The 21,590-nt window shown below is 40.0% G+C and overlaps 1 protein-coding gene across 12 annotated transcripts in view; it reads right to left on the bottom strand.

Moving 5' to 3' along the window:
* The window catches only part of SGMS1 (sphingomyelin synthase 1), a 290,636-nt gene that overhangs the window by 92,488 nt on the left and 176,558 nt on the right, over positions 1–21,590 (bottom strand). For 10 of the 12 annotated variants that reach the window (XM_067710125.1, XM_067710129.1, XM_067710131.1 and 7 more), the window contains one exon: positions 14,478–14,558. The exons of 1 other annotated variant lie outside the window; for it this stretch is intronic. The gene's annotated coding sequence lies outside the window, so the exon portion shown is untranslated. Of the gene's footprint in view, positions 1–2,004; positions 2,355–14,477; positions 14,559–21,590 lie in introns of those variants that run through there. One more of the 12 variants, XM_067710134.1, reaches the window with a different exon arrangement.

The following is a 21,590-nucleotide window of genomic DNA, read 5'->3' as shown; positions in this document are numbered from 1 at the left end:
AACTATTAGGCAGCCTCAGGTATCAACAGGCTCATGTTAGTTAATATTTGAAAACCACAAGCTTCCAAAGTAAATGCATTATTCCTTGAACTTTGATATTTTGGTACTGGGGCAATGCAGAGCTTTTAAAACTCCTTAAAAATCTTCTTTGAACCCAGAACCACCTCTGCATTATTTCTCACAGAAAAATCAACACTATATTAGGAGCAATTGGGGCCACATGGGAAAAATTACAAACCTTAAATGTTACCTTGTATTATAAATTAAATTAACCAACTGTGAAATTTGGAGATTATGTAACCTTGCTGAGGCTGTTTCTTCATCACAAAACAGAGATGATAATACCTCTACCTCTCAGCATTATTGGGAAAAACAGAATGAGGTAGCAGGTGCAAAGCATCTCACTTAAATGTTCAGCTCTGCTACAACTATTAGGTAAAACTTGAATCAAAATTAAAATTTAATTATTCCTTTAGATTTTAGACATATTTTCCCATGCTCACCACCTGAGGGGGCTGTTCCAAGTACCCCAGTGGACTTAAGGCCATTTCTGTCAATATCACAGTCTGTTTCCCAAAAGAAATGGGATCCCAAGGTGTTACCTCTCACAGGAGGTGTTTGATCAGTTAAACTCAAAGCAAGTTGAGTTTACCCATTAGCCCATGAGCACAAAAACAGTGGTACTAGGAGTTCAATGTGTAACTCATTAAAAATGCTAAAAAACATTTTAATTATTCCACTTGTAAGTGATTTCTTTCTAGAGTAGTTTCCTTTATAGAGCTAAAGAAGTCAGTTGCAAAGCACTTTACTCTTTCTTTCTGTTACAGAGCTTGTCTACTGCATTAGAGTCTGTATCTTCAAAAATGAAGGAAGTGTAAAGATACTCTTCATACCTCTATAATTCATATTTGGAACTTCATAATTCAGTTTACATTTTCCTGTCATCCTTTATGCTACAGGGGAGTCTTCAGCCTGCCTTTTCAGCACAGTCAGTGTTTCTGGTGGTGATACCTGTCTGTTGCACTATGTCCTTAGTAAAACAGCAATAATCACAAGACTATGCTTCTCCTGCCCTCTACCTCCCCATCCCTCTTGGAAGAAAATAATTTGCCTGCACCATACAAACTGCTATGCATTTGCTGACTAACTTCTTACATTAAAAAGCAGTTTTAATTAAGAGCAGATTTTTAAAAGAAGCTCACTATTTCTACATAAATTTAAAAGTGACAATCAGTTCAACAGGGTTAATAGACCTTAGGTCTCCTGGTTCCCGTTACAACCTAAGTAACATCTACACATAGCAAACTCAAATAAGAGAGGGAGGGGGGAAAAAAGCAAGTGCCATGCATTCTCTCGGTGTATTTACTTCCGCAAATTCCACAAGAGCAGTTACCTGGCCATAATAAATAGAAAGCATGGCTGTGGAGTAAACATGCCCACTCCAAATCACAGAGAGCACGTGCTTCCTTCTGGCACTGAGCGCAGATCTCACTCACCAGCTCGCTCCGAACCAGCCAGAGAAGTTGGCTGAAGGACCTTTTTGTACAGGGACTGGAATCTGAGAAAGTGAGTAGTTCCCCAAAACTGAGTAACCAAGCTGTAAGTATAACCCCACTACCTCAAAAACCTCCATTAGGAAAGCCGGATAACCCCAAACCGAAACCACCCCCTGGATCCTTGGCTGTCAAAGCACCCCGCAACATTCAGAGCATTTGTTGACGCAGCCTATCCCGATCCACTGTTTTATCAACTACCCTGTGAGCGTTCTCAGGTGTCAATAGCTAGTGCCTGTTTGATCATCAAGGCGGATTTAGTAAAAACTAAGAGTCCCTTTACTTCGCTGTAGAAGGAATGGCAACGACTGCGGTACCGAGTGTCTTCTGCAAGGCAAGGGAGGCTGTTTCTCCCGGCTTTTAACCAGGTCCCACCGTCTGTGACTGCTACAACGCGTCCCCCAGAGAGCACACTAATGAAACCTAGTATCCCAGAAGGAGCAGTACTTACGGTCTCTCCTCCCAGGAGGCCAAGTCTCGGGAAACTTCCCGGGGCGCCAAGTTTGCGCGCGGCGCCGGCACGCTCAGGGTGCGCGCTGCCCGCCCGGACGCCGGCGGAGAGGCGAAGGCGGCCGGAGGCGCGCCGACCCGCGACCCCGGCTCTTCGGGTGCGCCCGCGCCTCGGCGGGCCCTGGCCGCCTTCTCCCGCGGCCTGAGGGGTCGGAGTGCAAGGACCGCAGCGCTGAGCAGCCGACGCCCCGGCGGGCGGGCGGCGGGAGGATCCTCTCCCTCGAGCAGCTGTGAGCGGGCACGCCGGGTCCAAACCCAGAGGCTCCAGCAGGGAGGCCGCGGGTGTGGCCGGGCAGCAGAGGTTTTTTTGGAATGCGGGGTGTGGCCCTCTAACACAGCAAAAAAGAAATGAGTCAGCCCGTGTGATCCTAACCAATGAGCTTGTTCACTGTCGGTTAAGGCGGAACTTTCCTTTCTTGATTTATATGAGGCTTAGCAGCCTTTTAGACTTTTTTTTTTTTTTTAAACTTAAGCCTTTAACAACGTCAAGAAAATGGTAGATGGCCTTACAACTCTTACAAAACAAGGATTAATTTTGTTATGATAGATACTTGATCAGTGGATGTATGTTAATTTCTGTTACTTAGTAAAAGTTCTTAAGCTAGGCAGCGATCCTGGAGGTAATGAGCGTGGAATCTGGCGACAAAGCAGATTGGGATCTAACCTCCAAGATGGATCTAACCTCTGACACTGTATGATCTTGCGCGGGTTAATTATCTGCAGTGAAAGGGACAAAATGATCACCCAACAGTTTGCTGGACAGATTATATGTAATAATACATGCAAAGCATTTGGACAGTGCATGACATAGAGTGGGCACTCAAACAATGCTGTCTTGTCCCTCTGATTACTGAATCAAAATCTCCAAACCTGTAGACAAACTGGCCCATAATTTTTGTTTAAATTCTTTTCAATGTTAAAATATCCAAAGAATTTTCGAGCTGAAATAGTTCTTTGGTATTTGCATGGTCTGAGTCCCTTATTTAAGTGATAGAAAACTGAAGAAGCTTTTGGTTTAGGATTCTTGGATTTGGTGTTCCTGTTATACAAGAGAAATTTTATTAGTAGCAGGGGAAAAAAAGGCTTAAAATTGGAATGATTCCATTTATGCCACAATTAAACCAACTTTTAAAAAGTAAGAGTGATTTTGGAAATATTCATTCTATCTCGGTCACTGTACCCTAAACATCATTTTGGAATAGAAGTAATGAAAAGAAACTTAAAGTAGCTTGGAATTGGCAAATTACAGGAGACCACAGAAGTGCTAGGTCCTGAGCACCAGTTAAGAGTTGGTTACTAGTGAGGGAAGAGAGTTTTTGCAGAGGAATAATTTTTTTTAAGTTACCAATTAAACTATCTTGGCTTTGGAGACAATCTCCTGAGTTTAACTTCCTCATATTTGTTTAAAACCAGTCATTCCATAGGCCAAGATTTCTTTAAAATACTCTTTAAACCAAAGATAAAATCTTAAGTGAGATCAAGGACCCTTTCTAAAATGCTATTCTTTTCTTCGAACCATCATAGAAGAATAGAAAGAACTCTGCACCTGGAGTCAAGAGCTCCTGTCCTAATCTCTGCCAATAAGTGATCAGGTATATTGCCCTACATAAACTGCTTCATCTCCCTCTGCAGATTTCTAAGCGTTCTTCCAGTTTTAAGACCAAGTTATGGTCCAAAAGAGCAGGCAGAAGATAAGCCTATAACCTAACATTTAACTTTAGCAACAGGCATTAACTGGGCCTATATCCTAGATGATGAAACCGATAAATCACTCTTGACTCTCATATTCCTCATAAAGGTAATCTTATTGTCCTAGACACTGTAAATTAAATTCTGGAGTCATCTGAGCTCCCTCCCTCTCTATTGACAATTCACTATCCCCAGGCATGATGACACCTTCCTAATGTCTTTCACACCTTTTCCATCCTGGTTCAGTCATCCATGCCCTCTTGCCAGGGTCACTGAGTCCCATCCTCTGTGCTCCCAACACGTCATCATCACCATCATGTGATAAATGTCAGAGTCCAGCGTGCCATCATGTCATAAACCGGGGGTCCTCTTTCTATCAGTTAAACTAGTATAGTTCTATAGTAGAGATCAAGAGGAAAACATTTGCTTTACAAGCAACTTTCTTCAAACATTCATGTAAATACATACCTATTTTAAGGCACATTGATTTTCTGTTTATGAAACTATTACCATCAATTATACTGGCCAAACTGATAATATGTTGGCTGTTACATCAAGAACTATGTGTGTATGAGCAACTCAATAAACTTCGTGACCCTGCAGTTTTAAATACGCAATTGTACGCATGTGTGCAGCCATACATAGATATGCTGAGATACGTGAAAGTGAAAAAGGGAAAGGTAGCCCATACAGGAAAGAGAGAGATAACCTAGTTTGTTTCTATTGTCTAGGATGCAGTCAAGGTGAAAATGTATAAAGTGGGTGCTCCGTTCAAGAAGAAGGAAGGCTTCATAAATAAGTGCACCTGAGATCATAACTCAAAGCACCCAAGAGATGTTTACAATGATCCTTATGCTTCGGAAATAAGGACATAATTACCAATGTTATTAGAACATCCTCACAATAGAAAAAGGCTCACTATTTCTAGGATATCTTAGTCGCCTAAAGTTAAAATGCGACGTACAAAGCCTGTCAATCTATGGTTAAAAAAAAGGAACGATTAGCTCCGGCCCCAGTGCCATAATGTTTGTCATTCAAAAGCTGGCTTTCACCTCTCCAACCCCATCTTCCACTTAAAAAACCCTCGGCCAAATAACCCCACCGGTCTACTTGTTGTTCCCCTAATGCAATGGGCACATTATCACCTCCACACCTGAGCCCATGCCATGGCCTCTGTCAGATGGCCTTTCTCACTCTTCTTACTAGTTATTACCTTCCAGACCCACTCAAACCCCTTCCTTTTCCTGGAACCCTCCTCACTGGCTCAAGCCCCAGGGAACTCTCCTCTCCTCCAAATGCCTACAGACCTTATTCTTTATACCTCCATCTCAAACTGACTTAGAGAGCCTTAGTATCTTCCTTCTTTTTGAAATTCCTGACTTTTCTCTCTTGGCAGATGACAAAAGTCCATCGGAGGCAGAGATGGTGTTTCAGAGGCCTTGTATCCCGCAGGACCTAGCAGATTCTGAATGGTTGCTGAGATAATGACGTTTAAGTTATATAACAGCCACAAAGGAGAAAGGAAAACTTTCCTTTTCACTGCTGACACACCAAGAATACACAAATATTATAGCTGTTCAAACCAGTTGGCAAGTAGAACCCAAGCGGCAGATGCGTGTCTTTGCTCTTTACGACACGTTCCAACAATAAAGAATGCCACTACTGAGAAAGCAAATCTGATACTTCCTAAAGGGAAGTACAGTTTACAGAAGAGTGTCAGCACATACAATCTCAGTTCCCCAAATACTAACCCACTCACGAGAACAGAGAGACTAAGTCATTCTATCATCCGTTTCAAGTAAGGAACACATACATACATATCTGACCATCTTACCAAAGTACCAATTCCCCCTTAAATAGAAACATCTACCTGTTTACCTACAAGTGCTCCTAAGCATAAAAGGTAGCAAATGGCAGTTCTCCGAGGCAACTTGTAACTACTAGAACCATCATAAGTTTCCATTTGTTTATATGGTTTAAAATCAAAAGCTATATGACATTTGCACTAGAGCAAGCCTCTGTCCAAGAGTCATTATCATACATACACACACGGAGTCACTCGTATCCTTTGATGAGTGCTAACACATTTCTGCTTTTATGAGATGGGAATAAACGCTACCGTTGTTCTCAAAAAGCTATGTGATAAATCAGCCAACCTACTATGCAATTACATTTATTATAATTGCCCATGACAAAGACACAGACTTCTTAAATATTCCAAGTACAAACAACCAAATGAATTATTCAGTATTCTTTAACTTGCAGGTAACAGAAAGGGCACTTGAAGGAGCAGAGCAGAAGCAAGACAGACTCACTGAGTCTAGCAACACAAAAGCCACGGGGGTGGCTAGGCTTTAGGACCAACTCAAAATGAACTCCACCAGGACAAGAGAACATCTTTGCTTCTACAGGTTGGCTTTGTTCTCCCTTCCTAGAATCTGCCTTCTTCCACTTAACTCCCAGCTCTGCCACTAAGAGGGACTATTCCATAGTTATAATTCTTAAAATTCTTAAGAAAACCTCATGCTGGTCCAGCTTGGGGCCATGTAGCCACTCCAGTGGCCAAGGTCCCATGACTGACTGGTCTACACTAGAACTACCTTGTTGAACTGGCGGGAAGAGCAGTAAGTCCTCCAGAAGATAGGCGAGTTTACTTCCCAGAAGTGGAAAGGGGGGCTCATTTGTCTGCCCCCAAAATATCACCACCTATCAAGAAATTCCACTTCAAGTCTAACGCAAAAGCTTATCTAAGCAGTCCTCAACCTGGTAATAAATTACATTCTGAAAGTTGTTTAATGAACTCTAAAGTTCATGAACACTTCTGTGGCACTTGAAATGCATTTCACTAGAGACCAAATGTAGCGAGACTGGCTTCTCTGCCAGACTTTAAAGGCCTATTGAACTCATGATTTATCTGAAGTATAATGTTAATAATATTTCTAACACTATACTCAAACCCCATTCATAACATTGTTCCTATAGGAAAATGTATTTGAAATTCCACCTACAGCAAGAAAAACATGCTCAATTTAATTCATTTACTGAGTATCCAGTAATGATAGTGGCTTCCATTGTGCACATATCACTTTACATTTAATCTGTACACAATACAGCAAGGCAGGTATTAACAACTGAACACACGACGAAACTGGGAGTTCGAGAAGGTTTTGAAGCCTAAGGTCAATCATGAAGACAAGTCAGAGCCTGCTTCAGAGATATGAATGTTTGACCCCAAAGCTGGGACTATTCTCTCTGATATCTGTAGCAGCCAGACAAGAGCGGGCTTTCAGTTCAGGTGACTAAGAGCTGAGCTAACATTTCAGACTCTGTGTGAAAGCATCTAGATTTCCCTGCAGAGAAGAGAAGGAACTAGTGGGCATCATACACAGTCAATAGCCAGACATTAACTTTGTATATCTTCCCAAGAGAAGGTGTTTCTCTGTGGCAAAACAAAAGAAAATATTTCTCTGGGTAAACCTTAAATTATACAGATGCCTGTACTGACATGAAGATCGTCTGCAAATTAAGGGTCTATAAATAGTATCTTCATAAAAAATTGATTTTGCCCTGTTGAAAAAAGAGACCATTATCTTAGAGGGCACTTAGGTGTTTTAGAAGAAAGTTAAAATTGCAAAAATAATTAGCTAAGGTGACTCAGTTCTGCCAAAATAAATGCAATGGATGCATTTCACAGCTTTAACTGTATTTCACATTTAAAAAAATGTTTTTGGTTATGCAGTATTTACTACATACAAGAGAATATATTGGGCTGGCCAAAAAGTTCGTTCGAGTTTTTCTGTTACGAAAACCCAAACAAACTTTTTGGCCAACACAATATTTAACTTATTTGTCAGGAAAAATAATATTAACATGAACAATCATGAACACACCGCCCAACCTAAAGGCAGACCATTAGCGATAAACCATGGCAGCTCCCTGAGTGTTCCATCCTATCTGATGGAGGCTGAAAATTGCTTCTTTCTGTGCATGTTGGACAAAAAGTTTGAAAGCCCTTGGTCCAAGATGGGGCTCTAATAATAAATTAACCCAGTGCCTTCTGAAATTAAACTGGAGAAGTGATCATGAGTAATGAGACACAGAACAGCTGAATTCAATCATAAAGGAAGGGCACAGGTAAACTGTACATTGTCTTAATCTAGAAACTGCTCATCAGACAGACTTGTAGGAGCTTTTGGTTTTACTCCATGGTCCAAAGCCAGGAGTAGTCATTAGACAGATTACTAGGCACATGACCTGAAATATGACAGGTCAACTGGAAATTGTTCCAAATTGAGGTAAGGTATTAGTAAGCCAAGACAAACTGGTTCTCCCATGCAGAGCCTCAAACACATCAGACACCATAAGAAGAAAAAGAAAAGGAGCACATGGACTAATAACAACGAACTTCATGCATCATGGAGAAAAGGACAAATAACTTGAGGGGGGAAAATCAAAGAAAATAGTCAATAATTTTGTTGTAACACGGAGTTAAACAGCTTATATTATGGGGAAGCATTAAGATAAAGAAATTAAAGAGCTTACAATATACGTCTAAAGAAAGGACATATACACTAAGCTAGTGAGAGAGTCAGTATAAATTGTGTGACTAAAAACTACATATTGAGAATAAGGAAGTCTAACACGCAATGCAAATTAAATGGTACAGTAAATACATGCTAAGGAGGAGATGGAAAAGGGAAGATAAGCTTAACTAAGAAAGCAATGACATTTAAAGACCATCTTAAGGATGGCATACAACAAAGTGGGGACACCTACATGAACACAGTTTGCCAATTATCAAAGTGACACTCTCCCTCAGCACCCGACACTGTCTGCCTTGTTTTATAGCTGCTGGGATACACAGCATCCAATTGCATCGTACTCTAAGATTCCTGAAGGCTGGGTCCAGGGCTTGGATTTTTTAAGCCTCCAGACGTCCAGACCTTGACATGGGACATGTTCTACAAATGTTTGAAGAAAAAAAAAAATTAAGAGTCAAGTTGGTCAACCCTCAATACCTTATTTAAATGCCTTATTTGAAGTGATAACCTCTGAGGAAGGTTGGCCTCTTCAATGCAGGAGGAAGAGTGTAGTACAACAGATGATGGGGACACTGTTTCTCAACTTAAAAGGAAGTTCTCTGTACAAGGCGGGTGTGTGTGTGTGTGTGTCCTGAAAGGGAGACAGGGTGGTACCTAATGGGTGAAAAAGGAGCGGATCAGTTCAGGTTGAAATATGCTGCAGTAACAACACCAGCATTTTGGAGGCCAACAACAGAGAAAGGTTTATTTCTGGTCCTGTCTGGTTCTTTGCAGGTGAGCCAAGGCTGGGCTCCATGTTGTCTTCACTCTGCGACCAAGGCAGAAGGAGCACCCCTAACTGGGACAGGCTGATCTCACGGCAGAGAGAAAAGAAAGACGGCAGAATCAGGCAATGTCTCTTCCATTTCTGCCTGGAAATGGCACATCACTGTTATTTACATTTCTTATTATTTGCAAGGCCTATGGCAAGCCAGCCACAGGGCTCAGCCCTCAGTGGGGTGGGAAAGAATATCCTCTCACAGGATGGAGGGTGGGTAGGGAGGAATAGCAAATGTTTTGACAATAATATAATCTACCACAAAGGAAATGGAAAATGGCTAGCGAAGTGCTTTCTTCCCTTCAGTAGTGATAGAAGAAGATGTCCTATTATAAAAAAGCAGTCTTTCCATGTCTGTGGTACTTTATGGTGTTTTCATAATATTTCAGATATTGTCTCACTGTATCCTTACAACCAACCCGGTGTGATCCCAGGACTTGCCCAAGGCCCCAGCAGCTCCTGAACTGGAACCCCAAGTCTGGTGACCTCTCACCAAAGGAGCCTTTGAGGCCTCTGTTTCACCCGCAAAATGGAGATAATCCCTGACACGTCCTAAGAAGGTTGCTGAGAGATTAAGTAAAACAACATATTTAAAACACATAAGCATATAAAAGTACTCAACAAATATAAGGTAGTATTATTATTAAATTATGATATCTATGTCTTAACCCATGTCTTTCCCAAATTAAATTTAATCACAAATAGTTTGTTTAAATTCCTTAAGAAGAAAATGCATTTATTAATGATGTTTCCTCCCCCTGTCAAAACCATAAGCTCCCCTAGTTGAGTTTTATCTGTACATACACACTTTCCCCATGACTTCTCTTACTTGTTTACTCCCTGACTGATCAGTTTCTTAAGATTCTCAGGAAGTTTCAGAAGGCAGCACTATTAATAATTTTTATTTCTTCCCAAACAAGAGAAATTAAGGAAAACTGAAGACACCCAGTCTTCATTTCAAGTATGATATAGATTCCACGCGTGGCTCCCAACTGAGAATGAATAAAGGACTTAGCATCAAAGGCTCCGGCCCTAATTAGCACTACTTGCCTTCGCTCTTTGCATTCTACCAAACTACAGTTCCAGCCTTTCCCCAGAATGGAATCTTCCTTTCCCACCTCTGCCTCTTGGCTCAAACTGTTTGTCCTACCTAGAGTATTCCCTAGGCACTGCCCCAACTCTGTTCAAAGATCCTGCCCAAATACTGAACGATTAGGTAAGTGCACCACAGTGCATACACAAAGATGTTCATCATAGTGTGCTTTACAAGAATGAAAAGTTGAAAACAACCTAAATGCCCACTAATAGGGAAATGGTTAAATCCATTACAGACCACATATACATGGAATGCTACAAAACAATAACAAAAATGATGTAGGTTATACCTATTGAGGTGGCATGGTCTCAGTATATTATCAGTTGAATCAGGTTTCAAAACAATATTAATAATGACCCATTTTAGGGAGGAAAAATATGTATCTAATCTAGACACAGGAAGAGTATGGCAGAATACAAAAACAAAGCTAATAATGGTATCTCTGGGTAGTGATAATGATTTTTCGAATCTTAGTAATTTTCACACTTTAAAGCTCTTTCCAATTAGCATTGTTAACTTTTATAATCTAAAAAAGTGTATTTTAATTAAAAGGCATTAATCATTAATACCCAATTCAAACATCATCTGCTCCTGAAACCCTCCTCGCCTCCCCCCACCCCCCGGTCTAGCCCACCCTTATCACACAGGTAATTCCTCTCTCCTGTCTGTTTCCTGAGAGTCTAATATATCTATTATAACATTTACCACATTTGTTTTGAAATGGCAGTTTTCTTTGTTCAGGCTTGATTATCAACTCCTGAAGTGGAATAAGCCTGTTTTACATTTACTGGAATCTACCCTAATAACCCATGACCCAAGTATCCAGAAACTACTGAGTGTGTTGATTTGAACATAAAGAAAGGCTATAAAATTTACACATTTGAAGACTGTACACCTAGTAGTGCTCTAATCAAACATTCATTTATAGTGGGGATGTTCAGAAATTGCACAGGGTCCATTCTGGAGAGAGAAATGGTCAATCAGGATATTTTATCTGTGGCAAAATTTCTCTATTAATCATTACTCGCATGTTTGCTTTCAAAGTTACCAAAGACACCCTTATTCAACTTGTTTAAGACGTGGGTTAATATTTCTTAATCCAGAGGCAAGTCTCTCAGATTTTTATCCATGAGCTTCCTCTTCAAATGGACAAGAACTACTTTTGCAATAATCCAAGTCCAATCCTGACTCAGTAGGAAATATAAATACCTATTGTTTTAGGAAGAAATAAGGGAAATAAATGTTTTAAGATTATGTAAGTCTGATTCAGGGAATTGACACAAATGAATGTTTTGAAATATCCAAGGCATTTTTTGAAGGTTCAATAAAGAATGTGTTTTGAGAACTAGGTGGGTGAGATTTAAAATAAAAACAACCACCACGATCTTAGCTGTTACTTAGCAATTTCAGGCTTCAATTGTTCCCTTCTAAAGGGCAACTGAGAAAACTGAAGAAACTGCTTCCAGAAGAAACACTGAGATATCTGATCCAGTTTCCTTTCTTCCTTCCATTTTATTCCCTAAGATTTTAATCCAGCCAGTATGAACTTTAAACTGCCCAGGTTTTTTGTTTGGTTTTGTTTCGCTCTCTCTGGAGACAATTCCTTTTCCTTAATTTCTGAATCAAAAGCAAAGCTACATGCCATGGTTAGTTAGGGGCACCCTGGCTGCTTGTCCCCAAAGTGTCACTACCTGAGGAAATGCAGAGTCACGGGAGTACAGAGAAGGGAAAGAAGGAAGTTCAAAAGGGAGCGAACAGTCTGACTTATCTCCAAGCACTGGCACTAGAAAGCCAGAAGAAGTGAGGGGTGCCAGGGGCCGGTTACAAAGCTGAGTTAACAACGTGAGAATGCCAGTCACACTCTTAAGAAAATAAGTCTAAATTCTAAACTGATCCTGACCCTTATCTTCATTCCAGAAGCTATGGGGACATGATAACTTGGTTTACTTAGCATGGATTCAAAACCAGGCCAGGTTTGCTTTTTTTTTTTTTTAACATCTTTATTGGAGTATAATTGCTTTATAATGGTGTGTTAGTTTCTGCTTTATAACAAAGTGAATCAGTTATACATATACACATGTTCCCATATCTCTTCCCTCTTGCGTCTCCCTCCCTCCCACCCTCCCTATCCCACTCCTCTAGGTGGTCACAAAGCACCGAGCTGATCTCCCTGTGCTATGCAGCTGCTTCCCACTAGCTATCTATTTTACGTTTGGTAGTGTATATATGTCCATGCCACTCTCTCACTTTGTCACAGCTTCCCCTTCCCCTTCCCCATATCCTCAAGTCCATTCTCTAGTAGGTCTGTGTCTTTATTCCCATCTTACCCCTAGGTTCTTCATGACCTTTTTTTTTTTCTTAGATTCCACATATATGTGTTAGCATACAGTATTTGTCTTTCTCTTTCTGACTTACTTCACTCTGTATGACAGACTCTACGTCCATCCACCTCACTATAAATAACTCAAATTTCGTTTCTTTTTATGACTGAGTAATACTCCACTGTATACATGTGCCACATCTTCTTTATCCATTCATCCGATGATGGACACTTAGGTTGCTTCCATGTCCTGGCTATTGTAAATAAAGCTGCAATGTACACTTTGGTACATGACTCTTTTTGAATTTTGGTTTCCTCAGGGTATATGCCCAGTGGTGGGATTGCTGGGTCGTATGGTAGTTCTATTTTTAGCTTTTTAAGGAACCTCCATACTGTTCTCCATAGTGGCTGTACCAATTCACATTCCCACCAGCAGTGCAAGAGTGTTCCCTTTTCTCCACACCCTCTCCAGCATTTATTGTTTCTAGCTTTTTTGATGATGGCCATTCTGGCCGGTGTGAGATGATATCTCATTGTAGTTTTGATTTGCATTTCTCTAGTGATTAATGATGTTGAGCAAACCAAACTCTTACCACCAGGGCTGAGAAAGATAATTGAAGATTTGTGGCTTGGAAACGTCTTCACAATAGGAATCTTACAATCAGTGGTGAGCTGGGGCCAGCTCATACCAGTCCCTTAGAACAAATTGCATATTCTCAGGATTTTTGGCAAGGCAGTTGTTAAACACACCATCATTACAAGTTAAATTACATAAACATACAATTAAACTATACTAAGAACAAAGATCATAAATACTCAAAACACGTCACTTCCTGTTTTACTATTATCAATGCTCTTGATGTTCTTTGCAACTATTGTACCTGGTTGGTAGGAGATCATATAACAGTGTGCTCCTGCACATCGCTTCCCAACTCTGCTGGCAGTGACTTTTGCTGGTAGTGTGAAATCAGCTATGGTGGGAGTGTTCACACCATGGAAATCAGCAAACACTACAACCCCCTCCCCCCATCAGGGCTGGCTCTAAACATTTACCTGCATATCACTACCTGCAATGTTAACCCACCACTGCCTGACAGGAGCTCAGGAAGTTCAGCTGGCCAGCCTTCTAAGTCAAGAAAAAGGCTTGCAAACTATAAATCATGATACAAATATGAGGATAGAAAGTAACTACTTTTATTGTGGCCCTGGAATGTACCAGTCACAGCACAAAGTACTATCCCCATGGTATTTCGTTTCATGAGAGGTATTATCAAATCCAATATACAGATGAGTCAACTGAGATTGAGAGGCTGAGTAAGTAACTACTAAAAGCACAACAGCAAGAACCAGGTCTATGAATGTCTGACTCAAAAATGTATGATCTTTCCAGTAACTACCCCACTTACTAACGTTATCATTACCATAACGAAACCAAAACCAACCACCTATAACTGTCAGATAATTAACAAACACTAATGGCCTTTGATATGTAAAAGAAAATGGTGTAATGAAGAGGAATAGACAAAGAGCTGACTTTTATTCATATTCACCAAGTTTATTCATATTTACCTCCAAAATGTACCCACAAAAAGTGGGTAAGAAATGGGGACCACAGAACCAATGGAATGAAGAATGATCTGCATTTGAGAAGGGCTACTCCAAGGTTAATGTAAAAGGAATCCTCTTTCAACTCTTTAAATACTTATGCTCTATCCACCAAACAGACATACCCAACCTAAGATGACACATTCTACCAAGAAAGAATAATGCAAAAGCAAAATTTCTCAAATGTTGGCACCAACTTTCTGTAGTGTTTGGATATTTACTTTTCAAAATTTTCTCTTTTAAATTTTTGAGGTATTTAATTGTGCTGTTATTTTACCATGGTTTCTTACAGAAAATTCACCCTGTAGTCAACGGAATTCTAAAGGGCTAACAAAATTTTACTCACTGATTATTTTTTAAAATTCTTGTCATCTTGGCTTCCTATAAGTTACCGGCTTCTCCCACTGTTTCTGTACATTTCCATCACCTGCCATGAGAAGAAAGAATCTGATTATATGTCTCATAAAGACCATTTCCTGGTTTCTACTACATTAGTCTTTTCCTTTCTTTATACCCAAAACACACAGAAAAATATAGTTGTCTCTCCATTTCTCTCCAAAATCAAAAAGGCAGGAGAGAACACCACAAAAGATCACCTCAAGAGAAAGAACTTGAAAGAGCAGTATTTCTACTCTTGGGGTTTGGGGTGGACACTCTTAAAATACCCTCCCTTATGTTTTCAGGAAGAAATTTTTAGTCTTTCTTGGGAGGAAGCAGTATTAGAGTAAGCCACTTTCTCTCTCTACCTCTCCCCCCCCAGCCCCTCCTCCCTTCTCAAAAGCAAGTGACTTATCACCTGGGAAGGCTAGAGTAAGCACTGGCTTAGTGCTGAGGCAGCACACAGAGCTGGGCAGCAAGGCCCTCCCTCTTGTTCTCTCCAACACCTAGGGCCAAGCTAACTTCCACACAGTAAGCAGGACAAGGGCTGCCTGCTTCTGGGAGGGCCAGCCAGCTCTCTCTGCCAGCTTCTCTCCAGCTGTTACCAGACTAGGATGACTAGGTCAGGGTTACTAAGGTCCAATTAATGCTTTACAGAAGGAGGTAATTGACAATTCTCAGTTCTCCAATCCTGTTTTTATCAGTAATTAAGCTACTATCTATGTTGCTTCCCACTTGAGTTGCTCTATTTCTCAAATTGTTTAAAGATTATACGATTAGGGACTAAGATGGCGGAGTAGAAGGACGTGCTCTCACTCCCTCTTGCGAGAACACCAGAATCACAACTAGCTGTTGGACAATCATCGACAGGAAGACACTGGAACTCACCAAAAAAGATACCCCACATCCAAAGACAAAGGAGAAGCCACAGTGAGACGGTAGGAGGGGCACAATCACAGTAAAATCAACTCCCATAACTGCTGGGTGGGTGACTCACAGATTGGAGAACACTTATACCACAGAAGTCCATCCACTGGAGTGAAGGTTCTCTGAGCCCCACATCAGGCTTCCCAACCTGGGGGTTCGGAAACGGGAGGAGGAATTCCTAGAGAATCAGACTTTGAAGACTAGTGGGATTTGATTGCGGGACTTCGACAGGACTGGGGGAAACAGAGTCTCCACTCTTAGAGGGCACACACAAATTAGTGTACGCATCAGGACCCAGGGGAAGGAGCAGTGACCCAAGGGGAGACTGAACCAGACCTACCTGCTAGTGTTGGAGGGCCTACTGCAGAGGCAGGTGGTGGCTGTGGCTCACAGTGGGGACAAAGACACTGGCAGCACAAGTTCTGGGAAGTATTCCTGGGCGAGAGCCCTCCCAGAGTCCACCATTAGCCCCACCAAAGAGCCCAGGTAGGCTCCAGTGTTGGGTTGCCTCAGGCCAAACAACCAACAGGGAGGGAACCCAGCCCCAGCATCAGCAGTCAGGCGGATTAAGTTTTACTGAGCTCTACCCACCAGAGCAACAGTCAGCTCTACCTAGCACCAGTCCCTCCCATCAGGGAACTTTCACAAGCCTCTTAGATAGCCTCATCCACCACAGGGCAGACAGGAGAAGCAAGAAGAACTACAATCCTGCAGCCTGTGGAACAAAAACCACATTCACAGAAAGATAGACAAGATGAAAAGGCAGAGGGCTATGTACCAGATGAAGGAACAAGATACAACCCCAGAAAAACAATTAAATGAAGTGGAGATAGGAAACCTTCCAAAGAAAGAATTCAGAATAATGATAGTGAAGATGATCCAGGACCTCGGCAAAAGAATGGAGACAAAGATTGAGAAATGTTTAACAAAAACCTAGAGAATTAAAGAACAAACAAACAGAGATGAACAATAAAATAACTGAAATGAAAATTACACTAGAAGGAATCAATAGCAGAATAACTGAGGCAGAAGAACGGATAAGTGACCTGGAAGACAGAATGGTGGAATTAACTGCTGCGGAACAGAATAAAGAAAAAAGAATGAAAAGAAATGAAGACAGCCTAAGAGACCTCTGGAACAACATTAAACGCAACAACATTCGCATTATAGGGGTCCCAGAAGGAGAAGAGAGAGAGAAAGGACCCGAGAAAATATTTGAAGAGATTATAGTCAAAAACTTCCCTAACATGGGAAAGGAAATAGCCACCAGGTCCAGGAAGCGCAGAGGGTCCCATACAGGATAAACCCAAGGAGAAACACACCGAGACACAAAGTAATCAAACTGGCAAAAATTAAAGACAAACTAAAATTAATGAAAGCAGCAAGGAAAAAATAACATACAAGGGAACTCCCATAAGGATAACAGCTGATTTCTCAGCAGAAACTCTGCAAGCCAGAAGGCAGTGGCATGATATACTTAAACTGATGAAAGGGAAGAACCTACAACCAAGATTACTCTATCTGGCAAGGATCTCATTCAGATTCGATGGAGAAATCAAAAGCTTTACAGACAAGTAAAAGTTAAGAGAATTCAGCACCACCAAACCAGCTCTACAACAAATGCTAAAGGAACTTCTCTAAGTGGGAAACACAAGAGAAGAAAAGGAACTACAAAAAAAAACCCAAAACACTTAAGAAAATGGTCATAGGAACACACATATCGATAACTACCTTAAAAGTGAATGGATTAAATGCTCCAAACAAAAGACACGGGCTTGCTGAATGGATACAAAAACAAGACTCATATATATGCTGACTACAAGAGACCCACTTCACACCTAGGGACACATTCAGACTGAGAGTGAGGGGACGGAAAAAGATATTCCATACAAATGGAAATAAACAGAAAGCTGGAGTAGCAATATTCATATCAGATAAAATAGACTTTAAAATAAAGAATGTTACAAGAGACAAGGAAGGACACTATATAATGATCAAGGGATCAATCCAAGAAGAAGATATAACAATTATAAATATATATGCACCCAACATAGGAGCACCTCAATACATAAGGCAACTGCTAACAGCTATAAAAGAGGAAATCGACAGTAATGTCAATAATTGTGGGGGACTTTAACATCTCACTTATACCAATGGACAGATCATACAAAATGAAAATAAATAAGGAAACACGAGCTTTAAACGACACAACAGACCAGACAGACTTGATATTTATAGGACATTCCATCCAAAAACAGCAGATTATACATTTTTCTCAAGTGCACAGGGAACATTCTCCAGGACAGATCACATCTTGGGTCACAAATCAAGCCTCAGTAAATTTAAGAAAATGGAAATCGTATCAAGCATCTTTTCTGACCACAACACTATGAGATTAGATATGAATTACAGGGAAAAAAACGTAAAAAACACAAACACATGGAAGCTAAACAATACGTTACTAAATAACCAAGAGATCACTGAAGAAATCAAAGAGGAAATCAAAAAATACCAAGAGACAAATGACAATGAAAACACGAAGATCCAAAACCTATGGGATGCAGCAAAAGCAGTTCGAAGAGGGAAGTTTACAGCAATATAATCTTACCTCAAGAAACAACAAACATCTCAAATAAAAAATCTAACCTTGCACCTAAAGGAACTAGAGAAAGAAGAACAAACAAAACCCAAAGTTAGTAGAAGGAAAGAAATGATAAAGAACAGAGCAGAAATAAATGAAATAGAAACAAACAAAAAAAAACAATAGCAAAGGTCAGTAAAACTAAAAGCTGGTTCTTTGAGAAGATAAACAAAATTGATAAACCATGAGCCAGACTCATCAAGAAAAAGAGGGAGAGGACTCAAATCAATAAAATTAGAAATGAAAACAGAGAAGTTACAAAAGACACTGCAGAAATAAAAAGCATCCTAAGAGACTACTACAAGCAACTCTAAGCCAATAAAATGGACAACCTGGAAGAAATGGACAAATTCTTAGAAAGGTATAACCTTCCAAGACTGAACCAGGAAGAAATAGAAAAAATGAACAGACCAATCACAAGTAATGAAATTGAAACTGTGATGAAAAATCTTCCAACAAACAAAAGTCCAGGACCAGATGGCTTCACATTCAAATGTCTGAATTCTATCAAACATTTAGAGAAGAGCTAACATCCATCCTTCTCAAACTCTTCCAAAAAATTTCAGAGGAAGGAACACTCCCAAACGCATTCTATGAGGCCACCATCACCCTGATACTAAAATCAGACAAAGACAGTAAAAAAAAAGAAAATTACAGACTAATATCACTGATGAATACAGATGCAAAAATCCTCAACAAAATACTAGCAAGCAGAATCCAACAACACATTAAAAGGATCATATACCATGATCAAGTGGGATTTATCCCAGGGATGCAAGGATTCTTCAATATGCATAAATCAATCAATATGATACACCATATTAATAAACTGAAGAAGAAAAACCATATGATCATCTCAATAGATGCAGAAAAAGCTTTTGACAAAATTCAACACCCATTTATGATAAAAACTCTCCAGAAAGTGGGCATAGAGCAAACCTACCTCAACATAATAAAGACCATATACAACAAACCAACAGCAAACATCATCCTCAATGGTGAAAAACTGAAAGCATTTCCTCTAAAATCAGGAACAAGACAAGGATGTCCACTCTTGCCACTATTATTCAACATAGTTTTGGAAGTCCTAGCCACGGCAATAAGAGAAGAAAAAGAAATAAAAGGAATACAAATTTCAAAAGAAGAAGTATAACTGTCACTGTTTGCAGATGACAAGATACTATATGTAGAGAATCCTAAAGATGCCACCAGAAAACTACTAGAGCTAATCAATAAATTTGTAAAGTTGCAGGGTACAAAATTAATGCACAGAAATCTCTTGCATTCCTATACACTAATGATGAAAAATCTGAAAGAGAATTTAAGGAAACACTCCCATTTACCATTGCAACAAAAAGAATAAAATACCTAGGAATAAACCTACCTAGGGAGACAGAAGACCTGTATGCAGCAAACTATAAGACACTGATGAAAGAAATTAAAGATGATACCAACAGATGGAGAGATATACCATGTTCTTGGATTGGAAGAAAATATTGTGAAAATGACTCTACTATCCAAAGCAATCTACAGATTCAATGCAATCCCTATCAAACTGCCAATGGCAATTTTTACAGAACTAGAACAAAATAATCTTAAAATCTATATGGAGATACAAAAGACCCCAAATAGCCAAAGCAGTCTTGTGGGAAAAAAAAGAAGCTGGAGGAGTCAGATTCCCTGACTTCAGACTATACTGCAAAGCTACAGTAATCAAGACAATATTCTACTGGCACAAAAACAGAAACATAGATCAATGGAACAAGATAGAAGGCCCAGTGATAAACCCACGCACCTATCGTCAACTAATCTATGACAAAGGAGGTAAGGATATACAGTGGAGAAAAGACAGTCTCTTCAATAAGTGGTGCTGGGAAAACTGGACAGCTACATGTAAAAGAATGAAATTAGAACACTCCCTAACACCATACACAAAAATAAACTCAAAATGGATTCGAGACCTAAATGTAAGACCGGACACTATAAAACTCTTAGAGGAAAACGGGAAGAACGCTGTTTGACATAAATCACAGCAAGATCTTTTTTGATCCACCTCCTAGAGTAATGGAAATAAAAATAAACAAAAGGGACCTAATGAAACTTCAAAGCTTTTGCAAAGCAAAAGAAACTACAAACAAGACGAAAAGACAACCCTCAGAATGGGAGAAAATATTTGCAAACAAATCCACAGACAAAGGATTAATCTCCAAAATATATAAACAGCTCATGCAGCTCAATATTAAAAAAACAAACAACCCAATCCAAAAATGGGCAGAAGACCTAAATAGACATTTCTCCAAAGAAGACATACATATGGCCAAGAAGCACATGAAAAGCTGCTCAACATCACTAATTATTAGAGAAATGCAAATCAAAACTACAATGAGGTATCACCTTACACCAGTTAGAATGGGCTTCATCAGCAAATGTACAAACAACAAATGATGGAGAGGGTGTGGACAAAAGGGAACCCTCTTGTACTGTTGGTGGGAATGTAAATTGATACAGCCACTACGGAGGTTCCTTAGAAAACTAAAAATAGAATTACCATATGATCCAGCAATCCCACTACTGGGCATACACCCAGATAAAACCATAATTCAAAAAGACACATGCACCCCAGTGTTCACTGCAGCACTGTTTACAACAGGCACGTCATAGAAGCAACCTAAATGCCCATCGACAGATGAATGGATAAAGAAGATGTGGTACATATATGCAATGGAATATTACTCAGCCATAAAAAGGAATGAAATTGGGTCATTTGTAGAGACGTGGATGGATCTAGAGACTGTCATACAGAGTGAAGTAAGTCAGAAAGAGAAAAACAAATATTGTATATTAACCCATTTATGTGGAGCCTAGAAAAATGGTACAGATGAACCGGTTTGCAGGGCAGAAATAGAGACACAGATGTACGAGAACAAACGTATGGACACCAAGGGGGGAAAGTGGTGGGGGTGGGGTGGGGGTGTGTGTGATGAATTGGGCGATTGGGATTGACATGTATACACTGATATGTATAAAATGGATGACTAATAAGAACCTGCTGTATAAAAAAATAAATAAAATCGAAAATTAAAATAAATAAATAAATAAAATAAAAATAAAGATTATAGGATAGAAAAGGTAATTGATAAAGCAACCCAAACCACCAACATCTACCAAAGGACAATGCCCAGATAAAACCTTGGCTCAAAATCCTACCACTTCCTAGCCACGTGTCCTTGGGAAAATCCATCCACATTTACCCAGCCTCAATTTCTTTATTTCTGAAAGAGAATCAAATGGCCCCTACTATACTGTGTGGTTGTGAGAATTTAAAAAAATGAAAGACATGATCTGCCAAAGTCAAACTTTGATCTAACAAGGGTATCACCCCAGCACCAGGGACACCCAGAGTGCAATGATCAGACTTGCTACTTAGTCCATATATACAATTCAAATAGCGCAGATTCATGTAATTCATGGAATAATGGACTATGCTCAGCAAAGTGCTCCCCTTTTCCAAAA

Source organism: Pseudorca crassidens, chromosome 16 (assembly GCF_039906515.1).
Source record: "Pseudorca crassidens isolate mPseCra1 chromosome 16, mPseCra1.hap1, whole genome shotgun sequence".
NCBI lineage: Eukaryota > Metazoa > Chordata > Mammalia > Artiodactyla > Delphinidae > Pseudorca > Pseudorca crassidens.
The sequence above is the reverse complement of the archived record's forward strand: the minus strand, read 5'-3'. Positions and strand labels throughout refer to the sequence as shown.